Genomic DNA, 15,470 nt, shown 5'->3' on the forward strand with positions numbered 1-15,470 from the left:
GCATGCTTTTAGAGTATAAAACTGCTCGTATATCAAGACAGTGCTCGTATACCAAGACAGTTTTTTTTAAAAAATGTTGCTCGTCTTTCAAAACGCTCGTAAACAGAGGTACTCGTAAACCAAGGTTCCACTGTATATATATATATATATATATATACGTATATATATATATATATATATATATATATATATATATATATATATATACATATATATATATATATATATAATATATGTATACATAATATATGTATACATACATATATATATATATATATATTATATATATAATAAATGTATACAGTTGGTTTGGACTGCTCATTCACAAGAATTACATGCAAAATAATGGTACCGCTTTCAGCACCTAAAATCCAAAAGAATCATACCGCCAGGGAGGTTAAGGAAAAAATATGTGAGCCTCCATTGTTGACATCTATCTTAACATTCTAGTTGGTATGTTGATCTTCATCTAAAAATTGTATTTGGTGTGTTGACATATATTGGAATGTTAAAAAAACGTAAGCGGCCATTTAATTGACTAATAGAAAAGGGATTATGAAACATTAAAATGCTAAATTCCTTTGCATAACATGCCTTAGAGATGCCATAAACCTGCCTGTGAAGTGGCACATCTGCACAATGTACACAACTTACTGTATAACAGCAAGCTGTATCACCAATACCTGAAAGGCATGTATGGCCTTTTGCATGAAGTATGTGAGGAATGTCATGTACTACATGGGATACAACAACAAATGATACATTCCAACCTGTATATAGCAGCACAGTTTGCACAAACAATACAAGAATGCATGCAGCAGATGTCCAAAATCTGTACTATGTGCTATGAAAGTTTATAACAGAAAAAACGTATGTTACAGAAGTGTTTTTCAAGTGCTAGGTGTGCAGATAAAGATCCCACACATGGAACTCCACCATGAAGCTTTAGCACCATCACCACCCTCGGAATAAATCATTTTAGAGATCTCTACTTCCTCCCCCTCTTCACATGATCACTACACTAAAGCAGACCCCTTGCATTGTTACCTTTCCCAAACCCAGCCCAACATATCTATGCTTACCCCCTCACATCCTCAATATTCCACAACACACCACACAGTCTTGAAACACATGCCAAAACCCGTTACATTCTCTATCCTTCACACTGTCACACATTTCACACAGCATCATTTGTATTTCTTCTTAGCCTCTGCTGCTCACCCCTCCTGGTACCCCTGGTAAAGTAACAGGAAGCACAAGAGCCTAAAGAGGCATTAGTGCCTGTCAGTTCTGGTGATGACAACAGCAGATGAGAGGTCTGTGTGCACTTGAATGCAGGCTGAATTGTGATACAGAGCAGCAGGTACAGCAGGCGCAGCAGGTGCAGCAGGCTGGAAGACAGTCAGCAGGCACTTGGAGGCTGGCATGTCACAGGTTGAAAGCACTTGGCAGGCCAGAAGGTGGCACACAGCAGGTAATTGGCATGCTGAAGGAGTAGGGCTAGCCTCCACAGGCTGGACACAGAGCAGGGTCAGGTAAGCTGGGTAGGTACGTAACAGGCACATCAGGAACAGAGCAACAGACAAAAGAGTAGTCAGGTTCAGACTGGAGTTGGCAATGGTAAGCAGATAGGCAGAAGGATAAGGCAGGGAAGTGGTCGAAGAGTAAGCCAGGGGTCAGTTTAGGCAGAGTTCAAGCGTGATCAGACAGATTGCAGAACATCAAGAGGAGTATAAGCACAGTAATAAGAAGCAGGTAGCAGAACACTGTAGACCATAAGGCAAAGTCCTAGTGCAGCAGAGGTGTTTCAATAGCCCAGTTGGCACCAATCTAGAGGCGTGCATGTGCACCGGCGTGCACACGTATGTGCACATGCGCACAAGCATGGGTCTGGCTAACCGGAATTCTCCGTCTGCACATAAGTATGCACATCATTACACTATCTTTCCTGACAACGTGTCCGGCTAATAGGAATTCAATGTATGGGGGGCGTGGCCTGGCGCAGCATGTGAGAGGACGTGTGTGAGAGGAGCTCCGCCGGACCGATATCCTTCACCGCTAATCCTGCAGCCCTTCGGGCACGATAATCCTTCCTTCACCTCCCGCACACCTGCGGCACCGACCTCCGCATGTCTCCGCCGAAGAAAGGCTCTGAAGCTGCGGCAAAACTGGCTGCATTCCGGAGGCTGGAGAAGGAGGCCCCGATCCAAGATGGCGCCGGCCCGTCGCTCGTGGTGGAGGAGCCTGAGAGCCCTGCTACATCCAAGGTTTTGGAAGCGATTGCTACTTGCCAGACCATGCTGACAACTAAAATCGAGGAGGTGAAGGTAGATATATCTTTGATGCGTCAGGATATGCAGAAGCTGAGGGACAGAGTTGGTGAGGCTGAACACAGACTTAGTGAGGTGGAAGACTCCCTCCCCCCATTGCAAAGCTCCTCAGACAGGCTGCAGCAACAAGTACACCTTATCCTCCAAAAACAAGATGACATGGAGAATAGGCTGCGCCGCTGTAACCTGCGGTTCATTGGCCTCCCGGAGGGCTCTGAAGGTGCTGACCCCTCATCATATTTGGAACAATTGCTCACTCAGACTTATGGCAGAGAATCCTTTTCACCCACTTTTGTTGTGGAACGTGCACATCGCCTCTCAGGGCGCCCCCCCCCTCAGGGTGCACCCCCCCGCACGTTCATCGCTAAATTCCTGAACTATCGGGACCGAGATGCCATATTGCGCCTGGCCAGGGTTAAGGGGAACATTCCATTTGGAAATCACAAAATAGCGATTTTCCCCGACTTCTCTGCTGAGGTCCAGAGGCGCCGCAAGAGCTTTTTGGAGGTCAAACGCAGACTGCGTATCAAGAATATCAAATACTCCATGTTGTATCCGGCCCGTCTTAGAGTGGAGGGCGAGGACCGAGCCCACTTCTTTGAGGATCCGGAAGCCGCCATCTCCTGGCTAGAAGGACTGGAAGCTAGAGCCTGACCACCTTGCCCTGGCGACTTCATGATACTTTCTCCCTGATGGCCTATACCTTAAGCTGCTGCAAGGGTGGAGGAGGGGTTTTGTAGATCCTGTGGAACTCAAGACTTTGCATCCCCCTTCCCCCCCCCCCTCCCCCCTCACTTTCCTGCACTATTGCTCCTGTGTTTGACCGGCGGAGCGCCCTAGCTCCACAGATGGAACTGATTTCTCTGTTCTCTTCCTATGGACTTCCACCTGCCCATAGGCTTTGCTACCCAGCGATACACCTGTTGGTTATCGCCCCCTACACCCGCTAAGGCGTGTGTTTGTGCCCAACTCCCCTGTTGCCCCCTGCGACTTCTGCTGGACCTGGGCCCCCGGGCCCCCTTGTTTATTCTATTTGTATTTTGCTGTATTTTTGCTGCATACCTTGGGGGTCCCTGGCCTCCTGATCTTGCTCTTTCCCAGTCGCATGTGGGCCTGTTCTGGTTGAGGCACTTGTTTGGGAACATGCCCGCACAAGTTGGGGTTGGTGCAGGGCAGGGAGGGGGGATTGGGGTGTTACCATTGTTTATGGTTTATATTTGGTACAATCTTTATACTGTTTCTGTTTTATGCACATTGACCTCAAGTAATAATTATTTGCTCTTTTGCTGCCGTTTATCGCCGCTGGTGTGTGACCGTGGACTAGTTGGTTCCGTGGCCTTACTGCCTGAGATCCTGGGAGCCTCCGCTCCGTGCTCTGTACTACCCCTGCCATGGCCGCATTGAAACTGTTGACGTGGAATGTCAGGGGTATGCGTGATAAGATTAAACGAACGGCTGTCTTTAATGTCCTACGCCGTGTACGGGCTGATATTATAGTTCTGGTGGAGACACATTTGGAGGGCCGTGTACAACAGTCCCTCAAACGTCCCTGGGTTGGTTGGGTGCAGCACTCTGCTTATAGCTCACACTCCAGGGGTGTGGCGCTACTGGTGGCCAAATCGGTACATTTCCAGCTCCTAGGATCTCAGGTCGACCCAATGGGTAGATATGTTTTTCTCAAAACGTCAGTCTATGGGGAATTGATGCTACTGATGGCTTTCTATGTGCCCCCCCCTTACTCTGCTGTGATTATTATGGAGGGACTGGCGTTTATGGCACAGAGCCCAGGGGCCCCGGTGATCTGGCTGGGTGACTTTAACAATGTGATGGACTCGGGTCTGGATAGGTCCGGTGGCGCCTCCCAGGTGCCGCCGGGGTCGTCCCCGACCAGGTTCTCCCGATTGTTGGAGAGCTTTGGTTTGGCCGACTCTTGGCGCAGCAAATACCCCGCGCAGCGCGCGTACTCCTGTTTTTCGGCTGCACACCACTCTATGTCACGCATTGATCTGATATTGCTGTCTCGAACCCTGCTCCCCAGGTTACTGACGGCAGGCTTCGCCCCACGGACTCTGTCTGATCACTGCCCTTATTGGATACTGTTGTCCTTGCCCTGCAATAGACCTCCCCCGGCCTGGCGCCTGAATCCCGCCTGGCTCCCCTTGGTGTCGGATGGGAACGACATTGAGGGGACCTGGACACAATTCTTTTCTGACAATGAGGGCACTGCCTCCCCGGCTGCGGTGTGGGAGGCGTTTAAACTGTTCGCCAGATCCACTATGATTTCCAAAATCAAGGCTGTTAGAGCGCGGGCTGCCGAGGAGATCTCCAGGGCAACGACAAATCTAATTGAAGCTGAACAGGCCTTTATGGGGGACCCGACTCCGGCACATGAATCTCAGTATAAATTGACCTCTAAAGTCCTTTCCCAACTCGACTACGAGAGGGCAAAATCTAAGATGTTTTTTCAGAAGCAGAATCTGTTTGCACATGGTGAGCGGGCGGGGAAACTCCTCGCATACTTAGTTCATTGTGAGGATAGGCCCCCGGTAGTTATTACTTTGAAGGATGACCTGGGTAATGAGATCGCTGATCCTGCTGCGGTGACACAGTGCTTCCGCTCATTTTTTAGTACTCTTTACACCTCTAGGGCTCCCGCTGACTGCACTGACATGCATGACTTTTTGGACTCTATTGACTTTCCCACTTTGACACCCGACCAGTTGGCGACCCTCGAGGCACCCATCTCTGTGGAGGAGATTGCAGCAGCCGTGTCCAAGTTCCCTAGGTCTAAGGCCCCCGGCCTGGACGGCCTCCCGATTGAATTTTTCTCCCAATATTCGGAACTCCTTTCTCCTAAATTATTGGCTTTGTTTCAATCTCTATTCAAAGATGCAACCCTACCCCCTTCTATGCGTGAGGCGCTAATTGTGCTCATTCCCAAGCCGGGCAAGGAATTCAATGTATGTCAATAACTATGCGTCTGGTCAAAGTTTGTCTTTCCTGACAGCCCCTCTCACACTTATACCCACCATCTTCCTTCAATTATCTCACACAACCCTCCATTGCCCTTCCCCCACACCATCTCCCAGCATCCTCCTTCTATCCCTCCAAACCCTCTGCACCTCCCTTTATATCCCCCATCCTCTTTAACCAACACCATCCTTACCCTACCCTCTGCCTCCCCCTAATCCTCAACATCCTTCTCCATCCCCTGCCTGCTCTTTAACCCTCTACAAACTTCTCCCAACCTTTGCCTCCTCCTCCTTAACATTAAATAAACTCTTGCACATGGTTCAATCTAGAGAATGCTGTGTCTTTTAAGTCTTAAAAGTAACACTAGACCCACACAAATATATTACACAAACAGCGAGCTGTCCCTTTCAAACGTTAACATTCCTTCAAGGGTCAATCAGATTTGATAAAAAGCTAGTTCAGTAAATGTGACTAAATATTAATAAACATGCAGTTAATAAACACACTGTGCAACCAATATCAATGATAAATTACATATAAAAAATGATACATTTCATGTAGGCTGATAGTCCAAAAAAACGTAATAAATGAAATAAATGCTCTGCGCTCTTGACAAACTGTAAATGAAAAGTGCTCCAGTGCAGAAGGTGGTCCTTAAGTAAAAAAGAGCCTCTTACTAGATTGAAATGATCTTGAACTACAAAAGCGCTTTGTGACATATCAAAGGCAAGGTCAGTACTCACTGTCAAAACTTCAGCATAATTGGGATGGATAACGATAGTACTTCGTATTTGGGAAGGTCCTATGAAATCCTTTACTCCAACTGTTGGTGACCGACATTCACATATATAGAACATAAATAGGGAGAGGGCTCATAGTGCAGTATGTTTCCACAGGTTTTTTTATTTAAAAAAAAATTCTACATTTACATTTCAGTTGAATAGAATCAGCATACAACAACTCAGTGTGGTCACAAGAACCAGCCGATGTGCCACCATGTGATGACATCACACGCTAGCTCCTCTAACGCAGTTCTCCAAAACTGGCATCCTCTGGGATTGGAGATCAGCACGAGACATCACTGCTGCTACTTTTAAAGTGGAAGAGACACCGGAAGGACATTTCACAATACAGTCTAATTTTTTTGGTAGTTTTAACACAAAATCTTCAGAAGTTACTCCATGAATTTTTTTTTTCATAATTGTATTTCTATTGGGTTTTACAAAGGATAACAAAGCACATCAGTAATCACTGACAAAAAAATGAAGTAACAACATTTGTTTAGTCTGAAAAACAAATATAAAAAGGGAAGCAAACTCCATAGTACAAAATTAAAATGGGTGATCGGAAAAGGATAAATAAAGCCAGGATTGTAATCCAGATAAAATAAAATGTTGCTCAAATATTTGACCAGAAACATAAATCATGAAAGAGGATCAATAAAAATAACATAAGAAAAGCAAACCATGGACAAAATTTTACTAATGAAAATAAGGGGCAGCATAGCTAAAAAAAAGTGTTGTAGCTATCTGGTAGCCTTAAATTTAGAGGCAATGCAGAGACAAATTTAGATTGATCCCAGACATCCCACATTCTAGAGAAGTGCAGCAATGAACCACCCACTGTAGCAGTAAGGTGTTCCATTCTAGGAATATCAGCTATAGCATTCACTAATTGTGATTGTGCTGGAAGATAAGAAGATAACCATTTTGCAGCTAATAGAACATTTGTGGCCAATCTCTTAACGTGTTTAGAGATGCCCTGGAAAGGCAGACCCAGAAAATAATTAACAGGGTCTAGATGCAAAACAATACAAAGAAGACTTTGAAGAATTGACTGTATGTAAACCCAAAAGGGTTTAATACTTGGCCAATCCCAGAAAACATGGTAATGAATGCCTATACCCTGATGGCATCTTCAACTCTGCCACGAGATTGACGGATTGTGATTGTGAAGAACCTCAGGAGTTTTTTTTTTTTTACCAATAATAATAATAATAAAATTTTTTTAGCAGTTTCTCACTGCCCACACACAGCAAAACTTTAGAAATAGAGTCCCAGATTTTTTCCCATGCGGAAGAGGGATAGAATGTTGGAGAGTATGTGCCCATTTATTCATATACTATAGGTGTGACTATTCTCAGAAAGCAAATCAGCTTTATGGAGAATTTTATAAATGGAAGAGATCAAGAACCTTTATTCAAATTTAGTAGGTTTGTTCAAAGTCAAAGATTAGAACTTCAAGGGAAAAAAAACACAGAGCTTTCTTTTGGTGGTATTTGATCACCTCTGCGGTTTTTAATTTTTGCGCCATAAACAAAAAAAGAGCGACTATTCAGAAAAAACAAACAAACAATATTTTTTACTTTCTGCTATAAAATATAGCCAATAAAAAAATTGAAATAATCTATTTTTTCATCAATTTAGGCCAATATGCATTCTGCTACACATGTTTGATAAAAACAAAATCCCAACAAGTGTATATTGATTGGTTTGCGCAGCAGTTATAGCGTCTACAAACGATGCAATATTTTTAGTGCAACATTACAGCAGACAAATCACTGACCCTTTTGACACTTTTTGGGGACCAGTGACACTAATACAGTGATCATTGCTAAGAAAAAATGCACTGTCACCACACTAATGACACTGGCAGGGAAGAGCTTAACATCAGGGGCGATCAAAGGGTTAAGTGTGTCCCTAGGGGGTGCTTACTAACTGTGGGGGGCTTGCACTGATTTTTGGGAAGACAGAGATCCGGATCCAGGTTTCTATCTTCTTTCCTCTTGCAAAATGGCAATCTGCCTTGTTTACTGTTCTGCCTCTCCCAGGGATGATCGCGGGTGGCTGGCAGACATTGGGTCCATCCGTTGATGGACATCCCCACTGGCCAATCACGGTGCGATCGTGCCTCCAGTGGCGCGATGGCACCATCTAGCGGCTATTGAACGAAACAGCGTACAGGCAGGTTTTTTCTCGCAATAAGGCCACATTGCCACAGTAAATACAGGGTGGCCAGTTGGCAAGTGGTTAAAGAGTTATATAACATATGATAAAATTCCCAAAATACCTTGGTCATAGTTAAAGGACAATAAGTAGGAGAGCCGTCAGGTTGCATAAGAAAATTAGGGAACGAATGAAAGAGGCGTAGTTTAAGCTTGCTCACTAACATTATGTGGGGCGTATTAGAATATTCATAAAATTTCTGTTTGGCCCACAGTAAAGATTTAGCACTTTCACTCATGTCAAGAGCTTTAATATGATTGTGGAACAAGGTAACAGCATAAAGTCGAGCCATCGTAGGGGAAAAAAGTAGTTGATTTTCTGCTTTTCGCAGTTTACATAGTAGGCAGATCCTTTGGAGATTGGTATCCTTCTTCAGATGGAAATGAACAGAAATACATTGTCCACCGAAGTATTCATTGTGCATTTCTCACAAGGGGGAGGCCTCCAATACTGTGTTTTTATTAAACTGAAAGAATTCTATCAGATCTTGTGATAGTCGATCTTTGATAACCGGTATCTGTATGAAAAATTCATTGAAGTGCCAATGACATGACTTAGGAGTAGAAGCTGACAGGGTAAAGTTCAGCCAGGCAACCATTTTAGTGTGGTTAGTGAAACCTATTATTGTGCTCTTATTAAAAACTCCAGACTGAGAGGGGTCACAAGTGTATTGCAGAACCTAACAAGCTTTTTGTATAAAGTAAATATCAAAATATTTAAGGTGTCTGTAGACCCAAATGTAGTACAGGAAAAACTACTTAAACCATGTTAGTGTTACATGCTATCTGGGTTGCCATTGTAAATCTTCCACATCACTTTAGGTCCTGTGTATCACATTTTTACAGATGGAAGGCAAAAGATTAAGCAGGGAGACTGACAACAAAATGATCTGTGATTGAACTTTTGCCTACTTTGTTTTACCAAGCAGATTGTTTTTCTGTTTCAGATGGACCTTAACTTTCTGTCTCTCTGGGAAATCTTTGTAAATTAGTGCTGGAAAGCACTAATTGAACATGTTAAGGGGGGTAACCCTTTCCTACTCTACACACAACTTAACCAAAAGTGTATTTTCTCCAAATCATTCACCGAAATTTCAAAAATGTGAGATTGCAAAATAATGTAAAAATTATCTCCTTCGCATTTTTTATCTGGGGAAGATACATAGGTCTCAGCTGCCTCTTCTCCAAAACTTGGAGCAGAGGAACCAGATGTTTCTTCCAGAAATAAATTGTAAAATCCTTTTATAATTTTTCTTAAAATAATATAACATGTTTGGTGGCCTTTAAAGACCCACATGTTTCCTTTGATTAAAGAGTAAAAGTAAAAATTTATTTTAAAGTCAAGCTTCATTTGGGATGGGTTGTACTGCCTTAGGGTAGGTTTAAGCAGGATTTGGCAAACTTGAAAGAAGCTCAGATGCTGAACCCGTACCCCAAAAAAATCAATAAGAGCCCAATCTGCCCAATTAGAAATGCAAATTTTCCTGGCTAACAGGTAGGGGGAAGGGGGGAGGGGCAAAACATTTATAAGGGGGGTGGGGACCATCCTGGAAAGAAAGGGGGCATGCAGTGCCCCACTACTGATTCAAACTAGGCTACATGCACTTGGCATGGGGGGGGGGGGGGGCACCTGGTTCTCATTGATGAGGACAACAGCCTCTTCCCCTCAACCATGGACAGTAGTTGTGGGGATCTGCATGTGAGGGGGATTATTATTAGAATCTGGAATCCCCATTTTTAAGAGGGATATACCATTCCCAATATTATAATAGTAAATTAGCATGGAGTACATGTTACCTCTACTCATTCACAAAATAAATAAATAAATAAATAAAGACACTCAAGCATTTATTTGACAATTCCTTTATTAAAAAAAAATCCCCTCATTGTAAACCTATCATCAATCATGATGCCAGCTGCCTGCCAACTCAGCAAAAAAAAAAAAAAAAAAACCCAAAACAACCACCCAGCACACATGACAGATCCCGGCAGTATTCAATATGTTTTTCAGCTCCCTGAGCTGTCATCAGCTAAATAAGCAGATGGATGGGGCAGGGATGTTGGTGACATCATTGACCAAATATGACAATGTCATTGGGCACATATAGTCAGTGACCACCACTTTGGTTAAGTGGCTGGGATTCCTGATGACATCAGATCTTAGGGACGTGGTGGGTGCAATCACTTGTGGCTTCCTTAGGAACAGTGACAGTGGGAAGCTGTCATATATAGAAGAAGAAGAAATACAAAAGAATAAAATTGATTGCGCTGAGTGTCAAAATTAAAATTATTTTAGTGACTAAAAACTAAAACAGTGATAGCTGCACTCACAAGATATCCACATAAATAAATCAACTTATAAACATAAAAACGTGTTGTGCTATCCAAATAGAGTGCTAGTGAATCAATAATCAAATGAAAACAAATAAAGTGTTTAAACAAGCAGAATTTATGCAAGATAAATAATTTTTTATAACCATCCAAGGAAAATTCCTATAAAAGTGCATGGTGCAAAACAGTCCATCAATATATGTTCAGTGCAAAACAGTCCATATGCGTTTTGTCAATAGCGAAGTAGAAGAAGCCGGGCTGGGATGGCCAGTGGCCTTGGCTGTCCGTATCGTGTGTGAGTGTATGTGAAAAAGCCCAGGGAGAAGAGAGGGAAGCTGAGGGGGAACTGACTGACACTAACATCACCAGTGACATTAATACAGGAATCAGTGATAATAATATACACTATCCATCCATTCATCCCAATGAATGGATGGATAGTGTACTCCCTAAAAGTTCAGCCAGACCTCCATCTTTGGGGGTCGTACCTGTCAGTAAGCAGCTTGTGAGTGGGGTGCGCACCCGGGTGGGAAGTGGTGTATATACATGCAGCATCTTTGGATTTGGGCATCACTCATATGGACTGTTTTGCACTGAACATACTGTATATTAATTGACTGTTTTGCACTGTGTACTTTTTTTATATGAATTTTCTTTGGATGTTTATGAAATTTTTCATCTTGCATGGATTCTGATTTTTTAAACACTTTATTTGGTAATTGATGCACTAGCACTTTATTTGGATAACGCAAAACACGTTTTTATGTTCATTAGTAGAAATACCATTCCTTTATATGATTTTCAGCATCTGCCATACAGAGGGCAAAACAAGCAAAAGTTGTCTGAACACCTTAACATCCAAAGTTCTGTCAGATCCCTGGTTTGGACCTAACCGTGGGCTCCTCCCTAATCTTCACTGAGCTTATTGATGTATTGAAACATCATTTAGGAAGCCATGCATAATCAACTTGGGCTGTGCTTTAATTCAGTGCTTTGCAAACATTGTCTGCTGCTGCTCATAGCAGAGGTGGAGGAGATACTGTTGAAAAAGCAAACAGAAACACTTTTTTTTTTAAGTTCATATTAAACCCAAAATAGACTTTTCCTTAAATCCCAAAATTACTGACATAAACATAACTATCTATCTACAGTAAATATGTATATAAAGACATTGTAAAAGGAGCAAAGTGAAAGTTTGTTGAGGAGATTTCCTCATAGTTTCTGACATATGTGGGGAAATAGCATCAATTCAGACCAGAGTTTGAGATTACCTTGGTTTTGTTCTGATCCTTTTTGGGTTTTTTTTCACTCCAACTCACTTTTAATCACTGCTACAGGTGAGATAAAATGGATCTGAGGCAGGGTTGGTGCTCAGACCTGGGGCTCAGACCTGGGAGCCGTGAAACACTTAGGCCCCTTTCACAAGGGCTGTCCGATCAGATGTCCGCCAATGTGAAAGGGGCCTTATTTGTAAGTAAAGGTTGCTTAACTGTTGGGTCTCTTCAAGTGGCTGGGAGAAGTCCACCACCTGTTATTTGTGTAACTTTTTATATAAAATGGTGCTGGCTGCATGTCACCTATATAACTACCTACTTACAGAACATGTCCAGTCGAATGTGACAAGGAAGACGATCCCAAATTGAGTAAACTCGCCCAACATATGCTACTGTGTGTGTACAGTATATATATATATATATATATATATATATATATATATATACACTGTATATACCCATTCATGCATACATGCAGGGATGCATTCCACATATACTGAAATTGGAACTAAACTTAAAAAATAACATTTTAATCAGGCAGATTTTTATTGCCGCAAAAGTCTAAAAAATGTATAGACCGGCGCTAATTCCAATAATTAATGTGTATGAAACAATCATATGGCATCCAACAACACAATTAAAATTGCATAACAAACTTATTTTAATGAATTAATTAAATAATGGTTAATATAATGAAGTCCATAAAAAAGTCCATGTGAGTGTGTATTAGGAAACATAATTAAAAAACTGGAGAGTACAGGAGGCAGGGGAGACTGAGAGTCTTTGTGGAGCAGCCTGGGACACCGGGAGGAACCTTATCGCCGCTTCCCATGCATCCAGGAGAGAGACTGAAGAGTCCAGCTGAAAGTGGGTCCTTTCTTCAGGTGTATACATCACTGGTTGTGTGATCTGAACACTTCCTATTGCCTGTCCAGTAGAAGGGTTCTTTCAGGATCCAGAAGAGGAGTGACATCATCGCAAGGGGATGCTAGGGGACTGAATGTCGGGGGGACCTGCTTGTGTGGATCTGCCACCCCACAGCAGAAAATGGCAGCAGTGAGGGATCCTGAAAGGTTGACTTATCTTGCTTTACTAGCTAACCACCAATACAAATTTATACTTCCAATACTTCCAGCTACCTATCCACATCTCCATGCCATCTGAGCCAATACTAATATAGGAGCTACATGGATTAATATTATATCCTTGATATACCCCTTATCTATTCATCATTGAGGTAAGCGGCCATTGCACTCAATGGTGGATTCGGTGTTGTGATTTCACAAATATTACACCGTTTAAATGATGATTATTTAATAAATTATAATAAGTTTGTTATGAAATTTTAATTGTATTGTTGGATGCCAAATGATTGTTTCATACACATTAATTATTGGAATTAGCGCCGGTCTATACGTTTTTTTAAATTTCTTTATTGGTATGTGGTGATACTACAGAGATCAGCAGCTTTTTCATTGTTTGATCACCTGTTACACTTTACGTTTTTCACCCACCTATCAGATTTACTTTATTGGTAGCACATTGTTCTTTTTCATTTATCTGTTAGTACCACAAAAGTACTTTCTGCAATGTTCAGTGTCGTACACACCATAGCGAATCAGATGCTCAGGTGCGTTGACATACCTCCAGTTGTAGACATATACAGGTAAATGCTGAAAAGTGTGCTTAATAATACTGTGCAGATTTATTCATTTGATACAATTAGTATTATACACTTTTTGGCCATTACCACTTGCCGAATGCCTAACTTTAAATATACAGCATTACTTTGATGTTAAATACCGGGGTCTATGGCAGCAGCTAGCTGCCATGATGCTGGTATCTTTATTTACAGCAGGCAGCTGGATTTCATATAAAACTGGTCCCAGAAATGGATTCACCACAAGATCACTTTTATAGGCAGCGAGAGAGGTGCCCCCCTTCTGCCATTAAGCACAGAGCTGATCTGATCTGTTCCATGCCTGGGCAAGAAGTCAAGTAAGGGCAAGATAGCCCCCACTCAGCTCTATGCCCTTGGAGGACCGGAGTTACGTCTGCTGTCACTTCCATCTCTCAGGCTTAAAGGAATTTTTTTTTCTTAACGTGAAAATTACATTTTTTTTTTGCCATTAAAGGTAAATGAGAGATCTGGGGTAGGATCAAATTAAAAGTGATCCAAAAAAAAAAAAAAAAAGAAAATGAAAGGGACAGTGTAAAAATAAAAAATAAAAAGTTAAATAAATAAGAAAAAAAAAAGTAAATTGCCCCATCCCTCGGAGCTTGCACGCAGAAGCGAACGCATACGTAAGTCGTGCCCGCATGTAAATGATGTTCAAACCACACATGTGAGGTATCCCCATGATCATTAGAGCAAAAGCAATAATTGTAACACAAGATCTCCTCTGTAACTCTAAAGAGGTAACCTGTAACATTTTAAAACTTTGCCTATGGAGATTATTTTAATTACCATAATTTGTCACCATTCTACGCGTGTGCGTAATCTTAAAGCATGACATGCTAGGTATTTATTTACTGGCATAACAACATCTTTTACATTATACAAAAAATGGGCTGGACTCTTCAGTCTCTCTCCTGGACTTTACTGTTTTTTTTTTTATTTATTAAAATGTATTTTATTCCCCAAAAATTTGCGTTTAAAAGGCTGCTGCACAAATACAATGCGACATAAAATTTTGCAATGATTAAAATTTTGTTCTCTAGGGTCTCTGTTAAAAAATACATATAATGTTTGGGGGTTCTAAGTAATTTTCTAGCAAAAAATACAGATTTTTACTTGTAAACCACAAATGTCAGAAAAAGCCAGGATCAGCAAGTAAGTGTCTTGGAAAAATTGTTAAGCTTCATCCCCACCCCAAATATTTAGGCCTGGTATGTAGAGTAAGGTGGGGGGGAGCATACACTCAATGCCTTCCCTTCCCTAATCACTCAGACTACCCATCTGGGTTATGGTCTGCTTCAAATTAATAATTCAACACACCTTTGAAGGAGAGAAAACAACACCTTCAAACAACTCTAAAGAATCCAGTTGTGTATTTTAACCACTTGATCACCGGAAGGTTTTACCCCCTTCATGATCGGGGCATTTTTTTGCTATTCAGCCCTATGTTACTTTAACTGGCAATTGATCAGTCATGCAACACTGTACGGAAATAACATGTATCTAATTTTTTTTCACACAAATAGAGCTTTCTTTTGGTTGTATTTATTTGCTATATAAACAAAAATTACCGACATTTTGAAAAACAAAACAAAACAGATTTTTTTTCTTTCTGTTAAAAAAAATTGCAAACAAATTTAGACCAAAATGCAGTCTGCTACATTTCTTTAATGTATATTATTTAGTCTGCGTGAAAGTTACAGATTCTGCAAACTATGGGGTATATATTTGAAAAATCATGATGTATTGACGACAGTACAAATATCCCCCAAATTACCCCTTTTTGGAAAGTAGAAAGTCTTAAGTATTTAGTAAGAGGCATGTCAAGTAATTTTTTGTCACAATGTTTTTGGAAAACGAGAAAATTTTATAATTTTTTT

This window comes from Pelophylax lessonae, assembly GCF_965119305.1.
Source record: "Pelophylax lessonae genome assembly, chromosome: 2".
Lineage (NCBI taxonomy): Eukaryota > Metazoa > Chordata > Amphibia > Anura > Ranidae > Pelophylax > Pelophylax lessonae.